The sequence below is a fragment of the Mycteria americana genome, chromosome 14, assembly GCF_035582795.1.
Source record: "Mycteria americana isolate JAX WOST 10 ecotype Jacksonville Zoo and Gardens chromosome 14, USCA_MyAme_1.0, whole genome shotgun sequence".
Lineage (NCBI taxonomy): Eukaryota > Metazoa > Chordata > Aves > Ciconiiformes > Ciconiidae > Mycteria > Mycteria americana.
The window spans coordinates 12,788,142-12,807,495 of NC_134378.1; the positions used below are offsets into that span (position 1 = coordinate 12,788,142).

Sequence of the window (19,354 nt, forward strand, 5' to 3'; positions counted from 1 at the left end):
TGCGGCCGCGCATCGCACAGGCGGGGGAGGAGGAGGGCTGCCCCGCCGCGCCGCCGCCGGCCGACCGGGACCGGCACCCCCGCCCCGGGGACCGGCAGTTCTTCCTCAGGGACCGGCACCCCGGCCCCGGGGACCGGCACTTCTCCCTCAGGGGCCGGCACTTCTCCCTCGGGGGCCCGCACTTCTCCCTCGGGGGCCCGCACTTCTCCCTCAGGGGCCGGCACTTCTCCCTCGGGGACCGGCACTTCTCCCTCAGGGGCCCGCACTTCTCCCTCAGGGGCCGGCACTTCTCCCTCGGGGACCGGCACTTCTCCCTCAGGGGCCGGCACTTCTCCCTCGGGGACCGGCACTTCTCCCTCAGGGGCCGGCACTTCTCCCTCAGGGGCCGGCACTTCTCCCTCGGGGACCGGCACTTCTCCCTCAGGGGCCCGCACTTCTCCCTCAGGGGCCGGCACTTCTCCCTCGGGGACCGGCACTTCTCCCTCAGGGGCCCGCACTTCTCCCTCAGGGGCCGGCACTTCTCCCTCGGGGACCGGCACTTCTCCCTCAGGGGCCCGCACTTCTCCCTCAGGGGCCGGCACTTCTCCCTCGGGGACCGGCACTTCTCCCTCAGGGGCCGGCACTTCTCCCTCAGGGGCCCGCACTTCTCCCTCGGGGGCCGGCACTTCTCCCTCGGGGACCGGCACTTCTCCCTCAGGGGCCGGCACTTCTCCCTCAGGGGCCGGCACTTCTCCCTCAGGGGCCCGCACTTCTCCCTCAGGGGCCGGCACTTCTCCCTCGGGGACCGGCACTTCTCCCTCAGGGGCCGGCACTTCTTCCTCGGGCACCAGCCCCGACGGCCGCCCTGGCCATGGGGCGCCCTGGCTGCGCCGTGCCGCTCTGTGCCTCAGGGGCCCCCGCGGCGGGCCAAGGCGGGTGTCACCCCCGCCTCACCCCCGTGGCGGTGGGGCTGCCCCGGCTCCCCCGAGGCCGCGGTGGGGGCTTGGGCCAGCTCTCCTCCGTGGGGCGCTGTGAGGGGATCGTCCCCGCGTCCCCACGGCCTGGCCCTCCTGCCCGCTGCGGGCCGTGGCTCCCTCAGACCCGACAGCCCTCCTTTATCTGCAGCCTCGGCTGCCAGGGCCATCGAGAGAATGGGGCCTAAAGCCCTTAGAAACCCTCTCAACATCCCACGCTGAAAAAATATAGGACCCTTTGAAGGCGGCTCTGAAGTACCTACCTCTGGCAGCGCTCGCCCAGGGCCCTGCGCTCGTGCCAGCCAATTCCCTTGCCTTTCCATTACCCAAACGAGGCCTGCAGGACAGAGCCGCGATTGATAAAGGGCTTATAATTGGCTCTTGGCACGAAGCTAAGCACAAATCTGAACTTAGACGTGTCTATGACAAAACAACGCTTCTCCTTGTCTGCATTGATCATTAGCAACGAACGGGAAACAAGGTGTTGGCTGAAGGTGAAGCTGGTCTGTTCGCTGCCCTTCAAAGACAGTAAAGCGACATGTGTCCGATAATGCAGGGAGTGGGTTGCCTGTGGAAGTGGTGAGGGGAAGAGGCCGTGCCGTGGTGGCTCTGATAGTCTAACACTCATGCCAGTGTCGGCACTAAAGGTTGAGGGTTAGTGCCTTTTTCCGGACTGAACAGCTAGGTTTGGTTTTTGCAAATGAGGCAGAGAAATCAAAATAACACATATGCCCCCAGCAGAACTCCAGAACTGTGCAAACTCACTGTTCCTAGTGAAACTGGCTGTTTCACTGGGTGAGGGGAAACTTTAGGGGAAAAAAGCTAGTCTCCAAGTTCACAGCAGTAATTCTGTTGCCTGCAAAGAGGAGAAGAAGTCAAGGCCTGATTCTGCACTCACATACTTGCTGAGCAGAGGCTTCAGTGCGCTGGGGTTAGGTCTCAGTGCAGTGGGTTTATTACTTTGTCAAAAATAACGCATCACATCTTTAATGCAAAGTGGGACAAACTTATCTGTCACGGGTGCATAAAGAATTAAAGTTTAATGATACTTGCCAAGATAAAAATAACAAAGTCCATTTGTAATGCAGGCACTCCTTTTTCTAGCTGATGTTTTTATCTCTTTTTGTTTCTCAAATTCTCCAAACCAGTCATTCTCGGTAAATGTCCAAACCACTGTGGTTTTATTGTATTTACAAATACATAAATTATCAAATGCATAGGCAAAAAAGTTGTCCTTTATAATGATGCTAGAGAGAAAGGAATAATTTTGCAAGAAGTTACCTTTACAAAGCAGGACATACTCTTTTCAGACATAGTCAACTGAAACCCAGAAAAATGATGGTACAGGTAATCTTCTACCAGTAACAAACCTGAATTTTGGCTATGCACTTCTCATATGACACTTCCAACCTCTAATGCTAACCTTGTTCATTTCTTTTGGAGTATTTTAAGAGCATTTGTTTGAGAGAGGGAATAAAGCCAAAGCTAAGTAGTTTTTTACACAGGTGTTTGAAAATTTTAATAATCATAGGTAAACCACCGTGAGCTTTTATCATATATTGGACTAACAGGGCATAGCGATAGATTTCATTCATAGAGCCTCTTTCATCCCTGCAGCTCCCAAGGGACCTTATCAAAGCAACCAAGTCGTAAGCACTTTTTCTTTGGGAGAATTCCTCCTGCCACCATTGTGTTGCAGAGCTGCCGAAGCACAGCAATGCAGCTGTTTCGCAGCGTGCCGCCCCGGGAGGATAAGAAGAGTGCCACAGCCTGTTAGAAATACCAGGAGGATTTAGACAGGCGATCGAGTCTTCCAACTTGGAAGTCTGCCAGGACATCAGGCTTAAATTCTCAACTCGTGTAAAAATTGCTGGGTAATCTTCAGCTCCTGCAGAGGACCAGCAATGTAAAAATGCCTATAATTTTTATTATCAAATAATTACAGAATACCTGCTGGGCAAAGCACGTGGAGGGAGACAAATGATTGCAAATAGCCTGTAATTCCAGCAGAACTGTGTGGCCTGATTTACGCATTCAAAGTGAATATAAGTTGTTCCTGTTCTGATTCAGGAGCACTTGACTCACGGTGCTGTAAATACTAACGCAGCTGCAGGGTAACTGGGAACCAGACCAAGGTGTTTTTACATTAGCTATGCTTCACTTGCCTGGCACCTTGTGTAATATTCATTCCTGTGCAAAACAGGTACAGAATATTTGAACTCAGAATCATGCACTCTTCTTAGCAATACAGGGCAATGAGTTGCCTAGCCCCTGAAGGCCAAATATTTTCTCTTCCCCTTGCCAGACTAGCAAGGATAGGCAACCACACATGGAGGCAGCAGGCCAGGAAACCAAAGATTAATAAGCCAACAGCTCTGAAAGTACTGTTTGTCTGAAGAAAGGGATCCTCTGAGTAGATACTTGGGTCCCCAAAAAGCCATGTCCCTAAGCCATAGCAACTCTGCTTCTGAGGTTTAGTCGCTAAGAGGTGATACCAAGGGATGTAATGTTTGCAGGGCTGAAAACTCTGGGTGACCTGAAAGTGCTGAGTATGTGCGTCTACAACTAATGTTTACCCTGTAGAACCACTTGCACTCTATTTCAGTTTCAGGGGTGTATTTCATGGGGCTACGGGAATTAGTGTGCCCTAACAGCTTTCTAGGATAGCCTATATGTTTAGGCACAAGACTACTGCAAAAATGTTACCAAAAGTACAATATTAAAAAAGATCTTTCTTAACATTCAGACTCTGTTTTCATCCAGGTAATTTCAACTGCTATGGATGGTCACCTGTAAAATGTTGTTTTGCATCAGGATAGAGTGTAAAGGCACAGCCAACAACTTTCTCAGTGCCTGTGAATGACTTCCATCTATGGCTTCTTTTGTCAAGTCTCAGCCAAGAATAGATGGAATTGAATAATAAAACTCTGTTTTGGGGGGATTGTGGGAGAAGAGCTAGGCATCCCTCATGGCAAGAACTTCATTGAATCTCACTGGGAAACTCTGGAGGGAGCTATATACATTTAACACTCTTTGACTCACCAGATGGACCATGATGCAGAGTTGGCAGGTGGGGACAGAAAAAAGCTATAAAAAAGCTATAAAAATAAACAAACCCGGAAAAGATTCTTGATTTTCTCAGAAAAAAAAAAAATAAGGTGCAGATTCTATTTCTTTCACTCTTAAATAAAAACAGTTAATATGTGCAGAGGATTCTTCATCAGAAATACAACGTACAGAGCCTTTACTCATTAAGTGGTATAACATGGCCAAAGGAAGATAGCATTATCTTCCCCACAGGGACACCGGGGCCAGGGTTGATATGTTTTGCTCAAACAAGTAAATGGTGTCATCAGTGCCTGTCTCAGGACATCCCCCGGCTATAATGTGCAGTAATGAGTACCCTATTTCTCTCAGTTCAGCACAGAACAGTACTTCCCTGCTGTGCAACATGCTGTATTATTGCCACGCTCTTCTCCATTAGTAAAGAAAACGTAACATTGCCCTCCTTGATCACCTCTCATTTCTTATGCCAGCCTGATCTCAAGCAGCTAATTTCCTTTGGCGACAGCCTATTTGGGCTCTGCCATTTGAGGCTGCTGGTGGGTATAGACAGAGGTCGCTGGCGTTTTGGTTCTCTATCAATCAGCCACCTGAGATGAGCACCTTCTGACAGTGGAGCAGTGAAGGAAATACCGCCCTCATTTAGCCTGTTACTTCGTGCTGTTCACTGAGAAGTAGCATTAAAAAAATATATTGCAGGGTCATACCGTGCATACCCAGTGCACTTTACAGAGTAACAATAGGAAAATGTGAATAAACCTTCCAGGGTACCTGGCTCAGTGTATGTATTTATATGCTAATAAGCACTGGAGTATTATTTACATGCTTAGCTGGGGTTTGTCCTTTCTAGAGAAGTCTGGACTGCTACCTGTTGTATTTGGCTCGTGATGATTTAAATAAGAATTTATAGACCCTAAACCATCTGCAAAATGTCCCAGTTCTTCAAGGCCAATGTAAATGCAATGAGGGGGGAAAACCACAGAAAGAAAAGGTTAACAAGGTTTCTCCTTGCCTCCCCCTTGGCACATTTTATAATTAACTTTATAATGTCTGAGAGCACAGGTTTGAGGCAGATAAAGCTCCCACATCCTTGGAGATAATTGCAACAGTTTGTGTAGCACATTACACCAGAAGCAACTTTGGTTTCATTGCACTGCAAGTTGTTGAGAATATGTGCACTGCAGGGCACTGTGGAGCGCCGGCTTCACATCTCAACATGAAAGCAGCTTGCTGTGATTTATATCATCATGCTAATCAGGAATGCGCATTAATTCAAGGTCCCTTTTGGGGCTAGGGAAAGAAGAAGGAATCAAAAATGAGCCAGCTTCCTATCTTGTGCAAGGTGCCACTGTTTGCCAAAGTGTGAAGGAATTAAGGGTGTCATTAGTTTTTACAGACACTTCAAAAGGCAGCTAGAGAAGAGATCTCGCTGCATGCTGCAGTGAGAGCCACAGGCGACAGAACCTTCTTCTGCCCCCGGACTCTATCAGCATTAAGGAAATTCAAAATTTAAATAGATCTTGAAACTCTAGCCTACGATTTCTTATGAATGACAGATCCTTCCTGCCCTCAGTCCACCACATTTCTCCAAGCCTGAAAACTGACGCTTCCTTCTTAACAGCAAAAAGTGGGAAAGACGTTTGTGGTCTGGTGGTTACACCATGGGGTTGGAAAGCAGAAGAAGTGTTGTTTCACATCTGGGCCAAGTTTCTTGTTCACCATGGACTTGATCCTGCCAGATACTGAGCACCCATTGATTTTTCAAGGCCAAGCCCTCACACAATTCATGTGAGTCCAAGTTCTTGTTCCAAAGCAAAAACTGGGCCTGTATTCAAAAAAATTGGTGCTGATTCTGTGGTTATGCTGCTTCCTTCACAATCCCAGCAGCCCAGCATTAATTTCCATTCTCCCTTCTAGGGGCATGAGAGCTGGGACAGTCATACTCCAACACTTGACACCTCCAAAGCCCTGATTCCTCATTAAAATTTCATTTTACTCCTCTCTAGGGTTTAGCTTTTTCAGATTAGTGGGAGGTCCTGTTCTCTTCTGTTTCTGCCCATACCCAGGAAGGGAGAAGAATAACAATCTGGAAAGAAGTTGCTTTTATTCTTATGAATTGCAAAATCACCACTAGCTCTGACTTTTGCTAAAGGAGAAGCTACTGTAGATACAGATGTAGTCTGTACTGAGACTGGTTTCTTTAGGGCAGCATGTGGCTTAGAAACAACAAGCAAGCATAATCATATATCTAGTCTGATTACGGGGCAAGTAATAAGACTTCCTCAAGGTTTATTAGTGTTCACCCATTAGGACTGTAAGAATTTAGGTGGTAGCATCTCATACATACCTTAGGTGTGTGACTTTATGTATGTTTTCCATGGACCTTGTGGTGACTGTGAACTAATTCTAACGTTCTGCAAAAAATAACCAAGAAAAGCAGGTCTATTGTCAGTGACTCCATGGGGGTCCATGAATCCTAAAAGACTGGAAACCACCACTGAGATCAATGGATGGATTATTTAGATTGGGTATGGCCCCTTTTTTGTATCCTTATATGTCATCCAATTTTCAGGGTAAGATTTCAATGTAAGAAGTGCCAATTGCACCACTGCATGCAGAAAACTGCACAGATCTGGCTGACTCCAAAGGTCTGTGGCTCCAAGCACGGCCTCTGCCATTCTGCAAAGACAGAGAAAATAAGAGGGAACTTGGGCCATCAATAAAGAAAGGTAAAATAACCGTATCTTTGTTCAGTGACTATAGTAACCATAAGCAGCTGTTAAAACAGATGGGAGTGTGTTAAAAATCCAAGCCTTTCTGTGGTCCCTAGTCCAGGGCTGTTATAATAAGGCTTGTTTTCTCCTCGTTAAAACAATCATTTACTCTTTACGTTTAGGAAGATAAATGTTCTCAAGGCACATAATGATATCAGCAAAGATAAATTACAAAGGCCACCAGCCAAATTCATGCTACTGTGAGGAATGCATCATAAATCGTTGCAGCAGACACACGTCTACTCTAGAAGCAATGCTAGTATGCACCTGCTCCCGGCTTCAGCCCAGCCCCTTGCATGTTATGTTCCTGCAAAGCATGAGAATAATCTTTACAGGAGTCTGCAAATGGCAGCCAAGACTGGTGCCCTATTCAGGAAAGCACTTAATCACTTATTTAATTCTTGCTCTACCCAAAAAGTATTTAAGGATATGAACTTTAGTTCAAGCCTTACATGTGTAGCATCCTTATAGGCCCAAAACATTACGCCACCGTGTGCATTTTTTCTGGTTTATATATGTGCACTCTCCCTGCCACCGTTCAAACCTATCGCAAAATGTGTTCAAAGCTTTTTTTTAAAGGTAGAAGGAAACGATGGAACAAGGGATGTCTTTTGAGTGCTTTGGATTATATAGCACGCTTTCATCTGCGAGTGCCCCGTGGGTACCTGGCTGTTCCTTATGCTTTCCAGTACTACGGCTCGTTGCACAAACCCTCCTTGCTGCCCCGTAACAACCACCAACTGTCCCAAACTGCCGACCTATTAACCAAACAAACTCTGCTAAATATTGCCATGTGTAAGTGTACTACTATTTTTCTAATTGCTAAAAACATGTCCTTCCTGCATTCAATAGCCTCTAGAAGAGATTGTTAACATCTGGGTATTTAGCACAATAGAGGCTTTAAACTTAAAGGAACATTGTCCAGGTTAGCCAGTGAATTTGGCCATATGTAATTTTTTATAGATGATTCTTTTCATGTTATCCATGTTACGTTTGAAACTGTAAATCAATGACTCTCACGAGGATTAAGTCAGCAGAGAGCGTAGTTCATTATAAAAAGAATAGACCTGAGAGAAGAGGGCTGTAACCCCGAACAGGTGATGATGGATTGGAACTGCTTTTTGACTGGATGTACAGCCTTCTACTGGGGGAATGAGGGGTGGGGGGAACAAAACCTCCCTTGGTATTTTCTGATGTGGTTGTATGGGATAGCTGTGAGCCTTATGACCCAAAAAGTCCCAATCGTTCCCAGCTATTTAGGGATTGGTGTATGAAGAGTATTCCAGACTGTGTTTTGCCTGTGGCTTCAGCGGTGAGGGACTCCATCTTACATATGGCTGTAATAATTTTGAAAACCTAATTTTATTTTCCACCACTAATTGCAAGAGGCTTTTTCCTCCTGCTTTTTGCTTGCCGTGGAGGACAAGTCATTTTTATTCTTGTTTCTAGACAGCTTCAATTTCTGCAGTTGTGACCTGGTTTGCTGTTACAGCATTTGTATTTTAAGCATGAAAAACAGATGTCTAGACCCAGTAGTGTTGGGAAGAGAGATTTCTTTGAACTATAAATATGGCAAATTTCCCCTCATCTTATATTTTGTAAAGCTTGGTTTTTACAAAAGTATCTAATCTTAAATCAGACTGTGTCTCTGTTTAGTCGTACCAATCCTTTGGACCCAATACAGTCTATCACATTAGCAACAGTTTAGGTATTAAAAAAATAAGGTAAATCTGAGCTCTGTACCCATATGTCCCAAAACCTTAGGGATAAAGCAGAGATACTCCTCATTTACAGAAGCAAGATTTAAACCTCAGTATCTCAGTGAGTTGCACGTGTGCTGTAAACAATGATACTGTCAGGCTCAAGAATCAAGCTTTCACAGAAAGAGGTGACTTCTGTGACTTTCAGTGCCAGCCGTTCCCTTTTTCTGCATCACCACTGCAGCGTCATGGTACACAGCTGCCTGATCGCATGGGTGCTAAGAAGTGACAGCAACAAGAACGCTGGAAACACCTCGCGAGCCTGCAGCCGCAGATGTGCTGCGGGACAGAGGGGAGACAGAGACCTGCATCAAGACCCCAGCTCTGCGAGTTACTGCCCAGCCTGAAATGCAGAGCTGACAGGGGGACCTTTGATCCTCTGAAAACAGAAAGTGCAATTGATTCTTTTCACTTAGAGGCATGACTGGTGTTACATTTCCTGAGCTGGACAAGGGTGGTCCAGATGTCCATGACAGATTTTTGCATAAGCACTTTACATTTTTTGTTTTTCTAGCTGTTTGCTCTTCCCTAGTTTAAAAAAAACCTCTTCATACACAGTTGCTGTTGTTGAAATCACTGCCCTAAAAAAGAAGTTACATCAGCCTTTAGCCTTCAATAGTTTATTGGATCTCTGGTTGCTAGTGGGGGGAATAGACAAAATTAGGCAGACAGGAAAAACTGTGGGATAGTTATTTATGTGGATTTGGGGTCATTTTTTCTTTCAAACAAGTTGGAAGTTTCAAACAAGTACAGCCATATGCTGGAAAAAATATGCCAAGTTTTACCCAATCTACTCACAAGTCAAATAATTGGACATATGAACTGATTATTCAACTGCATGTGCATTTTGAACAATCTGGAACATTATTTTTTATGGACCAGATTCCAGATTATTCACACAATCCGCAAAAAGTCAAAATGCAATAAAAATGTCATGATTCTGTCTCCATCTTTATTCTCCTACATGTTTATGTGTCCACTCCATAATTGCTGGGTACACAGCAGTCCCAGTCCTACATGCAGAGAGCTGCACAGGATCCCTACAGCAGAGAAACAGGTTAAAGACTAGTTGCATACCTCTAGGTTTCTGTAGAGATGGGCAAGTCGAAAACGTAGATCCATTCACTGTTCAATAAAGAAACCAGAATGGCCTGAATGTGTTTACTGCATAGTATGGAAAAAGTTGCTGTTCAAGCACAGTGCTTTCTGCCCATATGTGCAAGACGTAATATGATCAACAGCATCTTTGATTTTGAAAGACAATGCAACAACACGGGCAATGGAAGAAGCTTTTTTTCTGCTTTAGTTAGTAAAAATCTCAGTGACTTAAGGTGTATGACCTGAAAGTGGAAGTTGGTCCTCCTTGGTCTAAACTGGGGTCACATTCAGTTGAAAATGCATCGAGATGGGGACATTACCACAGAGTGTTTGGCTGGCTCTGTGAGCTGATCCCTTAGGTGAGAAGAATCTTCTCTGAGTTGCCTCTGAGTCTGAGCTCTGCTTTTCGTCCCTGTAACCATTTGGCGGCCGGTCACAAGTGGTGTTCCCCAGGGCTCAGTAATGGGGCCAGCTCTGTTTAATATCTTTATCAATGATCTGGACAAGGGGATTGAGTGCACCGTCAGTAGGTTTGCAGATGACACCAAGTTGGGCAGGAGTGTTGATCTGCTTGAGGGGAGGAAGGCTCTACAGAGGGATCTGGACAGGCTGGATCAATAGGCTGAGGCCAGCTGTATGAGGTTCAACAAGGCTCAGTGCTGGGTCCTGCACTTGGGCCACAACAACCCCATGCAATGCTACAGGCTTGGGGAAGAGTGGCTGGAAAGCTGCCCAGAGGAAAAGGACATGGAGGTGTTGGTCGATAGTGGGCTGAATGTGAGCCAGCAGTGTGCCCAGGTGGCCAAGAAGGCCAATGGCATCCTGGCTTGTATCAGAAATAGTGTGGCCAGCGGCACTAGGGCAGTGATCGTCCCCCTGTACTCGGCACTGGTGAGGCCGCACCTCAAATACTGTGTTCAGTTTTGGGCCCCTCACTACAAGAGAGACATTGAGGGGCTGGAGCGTGTCCAGAGAAGGGCAACGAAGCTGGGGAAGGGTCTGGAGCACCAGGCTGATGAGGAGCGGCTGAGGGACCTGGGGTTGTTTAGCCTGGAGAGAAGGAGGCTGAGGGGAGACCTTATTGCTCTCTACAACTCCCTGAAAGGAGGTTGTAGCCAGGTGGTGTCGGTCTCTTCTCCCAAGTAACAAGTGATAGGATGATAGGAATGGCCTCAAGTTGCGTCAGGGGAGGTTTAGACTGGATATTAGGAAAAATTTATTCACTGAAAGTGTTGTCAAGCATTGGACCAGGCTGCCCAGGGAAGTGGTTGAGTCCCCACCCCTGGAGGTATTTAAAAGACGTGTAGATGTGGTGCTCAGGGACATGGTTTAGTGGTGGACTTGGCCGTGCTAGGTTAACAGTTGCACTCGATGATCTTAAAGGTCTTTTCCAACCTAAATGATTCTGTGATTCAGTGATTCTGTGATTCTATGATTCTATGAACCATACATTGGAAGGACTGGCCCCAGCAAACAGCCTGTTGCCATCGGTGTGTGTTCCTGTGTGCGCTTGACCCAGATTGACTCAAGATATCCTGGTCAGCCAAACTTAGTTATTGGTAATAAGTACCTGTTCATCCAGGTATCATATCAGCAATATATTAAGCAGAGAGGTCAATATTCTTGAAAAGAAAACCACCAGCAATCCTCTGCCACAAGTCCCTCAAGCAGAAAAAGCAATGGGCTTTCAGCCACGCTCATGGCTCTAGTATCTGCTCCCTGGCCGTCCCAGTGTTTGTGCACAAACCAGTATACGTGGAGATTAGCATTTACTGCCATGCACAATGCAACTGTAAGGACATAGCCACTCTTTAAGATCTTTTTAAGCTTGGAGAATGTAAATGCTGCTTAATCCTTTTAGTTAGGTCACTAGGAAGGTGTAAAATTCATATTTCTCATTAAATAAATAAATGTTGCTAGGTGTGTAGCCATACACTCCTTTGAAAAATACCATTCTTTATCCTGGCAGTACCACCTTACTTAATGCATCATTATGCTCAGTAGTGACATATTTCCTTCTGGAATTTTTACAGGATTGTTTCTTATTATTTCTATTTGTAAGGCTTCTAAATAAAGGACAACAGAATATAATGGCCTTCATAAATCTCCGCACTGAGCCTTTGAGATAAAAGGTTTCTAGTATGCACAGAAATATTTACCTTTTCTGGCAACTCCAGGACAAGGACTTGCAGGGTCACAAGGAGGTTAGTGTCAGGTAATCGTAGTAATAAAGAGTATATTAATACAGATCATCATAAGTAATGTTAGAATTTCAGTCTCACAGGTTATCACATTTGAATCTCTTCTTTCCTTTTACATCTAAAGAAACACAAAATGCTGAGTGTACGAATATTAGTCCACCTTTCTGACCCTTTTCAATCCAAGGCCCACTGAGTTCAGTGAAGAGTCTGCTGTTTGCTTCAGTGGGCTATGTACCCCTGTACACCTGCAAGACACTATTTCTCTGATAATAAAAATAAGCTAAAACAGTTTCTGAGCCACTTCTGAGTTCACCTCTGGAATATCAAACGTAAGTTTTCATTCTCTTATTTCTTGATTAATGCATTGAACATCAAATTTTTTTGGTCCCTTCTAAACTTTAATCAAGGAGAAATGACCCCCCAATGGGCATTTTAATCTTGTTTCTATGTTTTTAAAGGAAATTAAATGTTAATTGCTGCTAGGTAAATTCATCTAAAACAGCAATTTTCAATTCATCCCACAAACAGTAAGAAAATAAAGATAATTGTGTGGCATTTCCTGCTGAATAAAGGGAGCAAGGACTTTTTTTCCCAAATAATATTTTTAAAATAAAGTATTTTTAAAGATTACTGTTATTGTATATTTTTAAATGTCTGTTACTTTCAAATGCCCAGCTAAGCCGACTGCAGTAATTGTTAGGTAAATATTTCTCTCCCTGTCTCAGAGGTGACTGTGTAAGAACTATGACTTTGTTTAAGGAGAGATTAAAAAGTAACAAGAAATTGCCATTGCATATTCAATAGCAGTCGGAAAATATAAAGCCCAGCTGCATTAGTGGAGTCAGTATGTGACATCCATGCTGCTACGGTGTGTGTAGCTTGAGTCCATCGAAGGAAATAATCAGACACCGGCCTATTATCAACTTGCAAGTCAAGACCGCTGATTTGGGGATCTCACCACTTGTACTTGCCCTTTCATTATGTACTGGGACTGGTCCTCAAATGTTCTGACTACACCATCCCAGGAAGCTGGGACTTTCAAAAGATGTTGCAGGCTGGCTACCCTGAAATCAAGGCATCCCAAAACACATGCAAATTGGGACCCACACATCTGGATTTCCAACAGCGCTGCCCACAACCATCCAAATTGTAGGATAGAGCTCTTGTATTGCCAAAGATTTAAACCTAAAAAAATGGCTTTGGACTAAAATTTCTGTAAGATTTACCACTAAAAACATCTCTGTAAGCAGCAAGCAAAATCCTCATGGTTTCAAATATTACTTTTTGATCTTTTTGACAAAAGCATTGGCATTATCTATGAAGCAAAGAAGAAGCTGTGAAGATCACATCTTCCACATCATTGCAACCATAAGAAGAAAAAAAAAATTTTAAAAATGTCTCTATTATATAATCTACACATTAACAGGTGGAAAAACAGCAACATAATTTAGCTTTCGACACAGAAATGTCTTCCTTGGAGCCAAGCAAATTCACTCTGGTGTTTAATCTGAACAGTTGCCAATTTTCTGTCTGTAATGGGAACCCAGTGGAAACTCTGGGAGAGAAAGAATTAAAGATAAATGCCACTTTTAGTGCAGAAGCTTTGTCTAAGCAAATGTCATAGGAACTAGCAGAGCACAGTCTTAGGGACCAGTCTCAGATCCGCAGTAGCATCGCCTGAAGGAGGAGTGTGTTGGTTTGGGTTTGCGAGTGTCTGCCAGAGTACGAGGGTGACTTACCTAGCGTGTAAAATCATCATTATCAGTTAAAACTTTAGCACAAGCATAAGTTAAGGTCCTCCAGACTCACTCACTCTCACACACACACACATGCACACACTCGGTGCCACCATCTTGGCCACGTTCTAGACCAAACATTTACTGATGCTGTGCAGCCGCTCCATCATGTGGTCCTTGACCGAAGCCGATGCTCATTTCCCTCTGTCTCTGGAAATGATCAGAGAATCCACCCACTATGGTCTTGAAAGTTTCCTACTTTGAAGAAATATTGGATTGCAATAAAATAACCTTAGGACTAAAGAAAACTGCTCACAGGAAAGTGAAATGTGCAGGAAGGGCTTGCGGGAGTGGAGGATGGGTTTGCATTGGGTCAATATGCCCATTTAAAATCCAGAAGGGGTCAAAATTAATATTTTTTCCTGAATTTCACAGATGTTGTTTTATTAATAGGAAACTATGAGATGTTCAAAGGAGGCAGGGAGCTAAGCTGCCAGTGTCATTGAATTTTAATGATAGATGTATTCCTTAGGCTCTTTTAAAATCCCAGCTTTAATGTGTTGCTTCATACAAGGCTAGAAAGCTTGATTCCAAGCAATAATTAGAAGTCTTCTAATCCCAAGAAAAACTAGATTAAACCAGGCCCTTTAAAGTGATTAGACTAAAGCTACTAAAACTGAAGCTTCCTCATAGAAATTACTTTCATTTTTCATTGTTAAGGTTATGCACTCAACACACTGCCTCGCTCTGAATCAAAAGCTGCTAAGTGGGGTAAATATAATGTTAAACATGCTAACAATAACATTTTCAGTCTAATCAATCTCTCTGTTACTACAAAAAATGTAATTATTTTAATGGCGTGCCAAGATAAGTAAGAAACTGAAAGTAATCTGAAAATTTCTCTAACTGCCTGTTAATGGTGGACTTTCCTTCATTTTCTCCTTTGAAAACATTCCAAGAGTATTCAGAACTTGAGTGAAATATCTCCTTAAATATTACCTAAGAATGACTTTTGTGTTGGCTGGTTTAAATGAAAAAAAAAACCCCAAACAACAAACCAAGAAAAACCCCTTCTAAAAATTACTGCAGTCTTTCCTTTTGCAAAGATGGTGAAAACAAATCTTCTCCTTTGTTTGCATCAATAGATATTTTATTAGGTTACTGGAGGCTGAACAGACATTGTTCTTTCTACCTTCAGTATAAAACCAGGAAAAAAAAGGAAAATAAATAAAGATATAGGAGGCGAAACTTATAAAAGAAATCAGTTGGGCAGTGAGATGATAATAAAACAAAATGCTTCTGATACCAAAGCTACATGGCCATAACAAGGACTCTGCGGTAACATAACTTTGTTGGAAGGATCACCACAAATTATCAATAAATATTTTTAAAGCTTTCTTGCCTATAGGATAAGAGATGAAGCACATATAAAGACACATGCATAGCAGAGTTATGTCCCAGTTGGTAACTGGCATCCCACTTTCCTTTTGAACTGGGTACAACTGGGGCAGGCTGTCCTAGCTGTGCTGCTCAGAAATCCCAGGGCCAGTCCTCCGGGGACAGGGTGCGATGCAAAGCATTGGACTCGGGGATCTGGACCGGACGACAGTCATGGTTTGATGGGCACATTATATTTTAGCGCTTCCACAATAACCTGCCTCAGCAGGGCATCAAGACCACACAGTCTGAGCTCAGAAATTCTCGCCAGCTGCAACCCTCCTCTCCCAGCTCCTCCGAAAGCCCACACGCTGCCAGGCACCAGGCTTTCCCAGGAGCCTGATCCTGCGGGAGCTGCCCCGTCCTGGCCGTGGGGCAGGCACCAGAGGACAGGCAGCCTCCCTGCACCCCAGCCTGCCAAACAGTTCTTTTTTCTCTCCTCGCGACCAGCGTTCCCCTCCGGTCGTGGTTTGCTGCTTGCATACCCTCAGAGAGGCATTTGCAGGAGGAGAGTCAGGGTAGAGAGGTTTTCCACTAGATTTCAATACCTTGGAAGTGCTCCATCTTGTTTGGAAAAGGACTTTGGTGTGTCTGCCATGTCACGGTGACAAACAGCAAGAAATCCTCTCACACCATTTGTGCTTCTAAATGCCAGCCACGCTGCACTGCCCACCGAGAGATCCCGGTGCCAGCCTCTGCTGGAAAACGCCTCAGCAATTTGCAGGGGGATCACTGAAATCCATCGACGACCAAGAGTTACTGAGCAATATGCATCACTGCCAGAGCCGCTATGGCATGAGTGAGAGCCCCGTGCCGTGGCATTGCTCCGGGCAGGAAGTTTGCAGCCATCCTCCCTTTCTTTCCCGTCGGCATGCCAGCGCACAGCGTGCCGTTGGGAGACATTGTTATTGCAGCCTGCGGTATGTTTTGAATGTTGCTACTGCCATTAGCCTCTCGGAAGCAGGCTCCCTCTTGAGCCCCTCACTGTCATGCCTTAAATCATCAGTCTGCCATCATTCCAGTGGTTTGTCCCAGCTTCTAAGATGCATTGGCAGTGACAATAATGGTTCTCAGTGCAAAGCTTATAAAAAGTGCCCATTTATGTAGGTTTCTAATACATAACACTATAAAAAGTGCCCATTTCTGTGGTTTCCTCCTAGTGAGCAACTGAGATACAGCAATCAGAGGAAAATGGGCCAGGGTAATTCTCCTCTTAGTTGCTCTTACCTGTCGTGTTACTCAAAGATATTTTCAACATGCCAGCCCTCGGACAGCTATAGCCATGCGAAGCTCAGCTGTATGAATAGTTCTGAGAGCTTCATTTCACACAGCTTCTTCCTTTCAGTTCGTTTTTTAAAGAGGAAGAATTTCCCTGTGGAGAGTAATTTCATTGCATTTCTTTGTGAAGAGTTTCACCCAAGGTTTTCAGTAAATTGAGGCCAGGAAAAAAATACACTCTACCTGGTGTTGAGGATATTCTCAATGCAGTCTGAGTGGGAAAACAACTGAGGCCCACAAGGCACCGGTGAGGGCACTTCTGCTGTGTGCTCCTTTACATGGAAAGACTAAACCAAGTTGTTCAAGGTCACCTGAAGAAGCAAAAAGTAGAAAGGAAGGAAGCATAGGTGCTCCAGCACCTAACTGGTGCAAGACGAATCCAGGCTTTGGTTTGGTGTTTGGAAAAGCCAGGCTTGAATCTCCTGTTGCTTAAGCGTGGCTGCAATATAGACACTAGCAGCTACACTCACATGGAAGCAGATACTCAGTAATTGTCCTAATTTACTTGCCATATCTGTTTCTCAGTACTTTTCTTTCATAAAGCTATGTGAAGTCTAGTCTCAGTTCACGCAGAACTCCTCTGCCTGTCTAACTGTATAGAAAGCATATAGCACTTCGTCCTGTATAGAAGTACAAGCAACGCCTGCTGCACATCTCAATGGTGGGCTGGACAATATCCCAGACACTAATGTAGAACTTTTAATCTTAAGGCAGTAAACATGTTTTTCCCTAAAGATAGCTTAGTCTACCAAATAACCCTGCTTATTGAAATAATCCACTGGCTTTTTAATAAGTATTCTGTTCCAATGTGTGTGTACAGAATAGAGAAGTGCATTTTTTGCTGCACTGGAAGAATTAAATAATCAGTCACTAGTTTAAAATGAAACTAAAATCCAAAGAACTCAACTTGTGACTGTCCTTCAGTTGAAGCAGGCTTTCTTTTCTTGCATATAGTTTTCTTCCTGTAAAATCCTTTTAACACCTTTTATCTGTTTATCTAATTCTATTGATGCATGACGAGATGAACTCAGGTTTGTGGAAAGACAGGGTATACCAGACAGCAGAAGAGGTCATTCCTATGACTTAGATTTGGGCGAGTTCACGTGTCCAAGACTCTCTGAACATTTACACAGACCAGTATTTCACACCTTTGTTACCTGGAGCATCAGTAAGTAATGCTGTGACCTGGACTGTTTTGATATAGGAGTAAAAAGAGTAAAAACACACAATCTGTTCAATCCGAGTAAAAACACACAATCTATTCAATCCGCTGACCTGAGCAGGAGGCAGATGCCCCTGAAGAAGTGCAGAAGGCAGAGACATTCTTGTGGGCTGTTGTAAATAGTGCAAAGGACTTGGATGCAGCTCCCTGGCTCTTTGCAACGCCTCTCTTTTTATCTACCCCTTACAGAGATGCGGTTTTCAAGAATAAGATTTTAAGCTCTCCCTGAAGAGCCAATACCATTAAAGGGCACTGAAAATCACTGCCTCGGTCAAGTTCAGACCAGTCTTGATAACAAAGCTCTGTTCCTGCTTTGCATCTGTAACTGCCTGTGCATCCATCCTCTCCTTTGCTGTCTCGTTCACACACATATAAGGATCGCTGGCACAGGAATGGCTTCTTGTTACATGTTTGTGACATCCTTAGCATACAGAGCCCATATTTTGTTTATTCTTTTAACATAAGAATAATGAACAGAGTAAATAGTAACGTAGGTGCTGACCTGGCTGCCCTTGGTCAGCTCCGTACCTGGTTACCCAGTCTGAGCACTCAGCTGCACACTCAGCTCTCCTGCCTGGTTCCTCTTCCCTCACTGACACACGCACACGTGCGCGCACACCACACCCACACATATATATCTTAAAAATTCAGAAAACAAGTACGGACCCAATAAAACATTTTTGCAGGCACTTTGAATTGGAATTGAAAAGGAAGCGTTTCCAATCATCTTAAGTCCTTACTTTTCCTTTCTGGCATATTTAGCCAGGTGAGAATTTGAGGCAGGTGCCCTCCAGTGACTGCTACTGTTATTTGCTGAATTTTGTAGTGTAAAAGTCATTCTTTGGCATTAGTGTGTAATGTGTGTTTGTGTACCCATCTATGGTAGCTGAAAATAAAAATGGATTCCAATGATGAAATCTTAACCCAAATTGCTGTAGTACTCTAATATTATCCAATTATAGAAAAAGCAATGTTTAATTTGGAAAGAGGAGGTACCAGTTATATGATGAGTTATGGGGGTTTAATTACAGAGCAAGATTCTCGTTAAATTGGTATTGTAATTTGGTAATGTGCGAGTAAAAGTTTTTAGGATTTAATAACCTGGTCTTCCTGCACTTTTCAGTTCTCCCATTTATTGAGAAAAGTGATCTCTTTGCTTCATGGACACGAGACCAGTGTCGGGGATTTAGGAACTGGAAATAAAAAGGAGAGGACAAGCAAGTGGAATGACAGGGGAGCCACTGTCCTCCTAAATAAACCATAGCCAAGAAAAATGCAACTGCACTCCCCTTGCTCTATTTTCAAGAACACACTTTGTTCCTAGAAACTTTTCATTCATGTATCAGTTAATCTACTGAGCAAAACACTTGACAATAAATAAGATAGCTTTTGTGGCAAGAATATTCTGGACAAAATTTTATCTGTCCAGTAGAAACCTCTGAGCAGGCTGGCTTGCTCCCGCCCTGCTTCTGGCCTGGGTGATGGAGCCAGGGGATGCTGGCACGTCACTGCCGGTCCCCTTTCCTTAGGTGTGCCGACACCACCAGAATCGGCACGGGCTATACATTTTAAATTTTCTTTTCATGCGCAAGAATGAAAGGCTCTGACTTGAAATCTGCCCCCTGCTATTTCCAAAGTTTGGAAAAATGCAGCTCAAAATCTGGGCTTCGGAGTTGTCCCCTCTAGCTCGGGTTGGCAAGGTGACTTGTTACCATATGCCAGACGCAGGGACCCAGTTGCACTTGCTGGTTCATGCAGAGCTTTCACGGGCTAACAGAGAGCCTAAACACGGGATATGCCAAAGTCAGTGCAAACCGTAATCTCCCACTGCT

At 44.4% G+C, this 19,354-nt stretch overlaps 1 long non-coding RNA gene across 1 annotated transcript; it reads right to left on the minus strand.

Annotated features, from left to right (window-relative positions):
• Nucleotides 1-2,827: 2,827 nt before the first annotated feature.
• On the minus strand, nt 2,828-11,826 carry LOC142417150 (uncharacterized). The gene is made up of 3 exons (XR_012777907.1): nt 11,808-11,826; nt 6,364-6,430; nt 2,828-2,841 (listed from the first exon to the last, which is right to left on the minus strand). It is a non-coding gene; the product is annotated as an uncharacterized LOC142417150 (long non-coding RNA).
• Nucleotides 11,827-19,354: the final 7,528 nt, after the last annotated feature.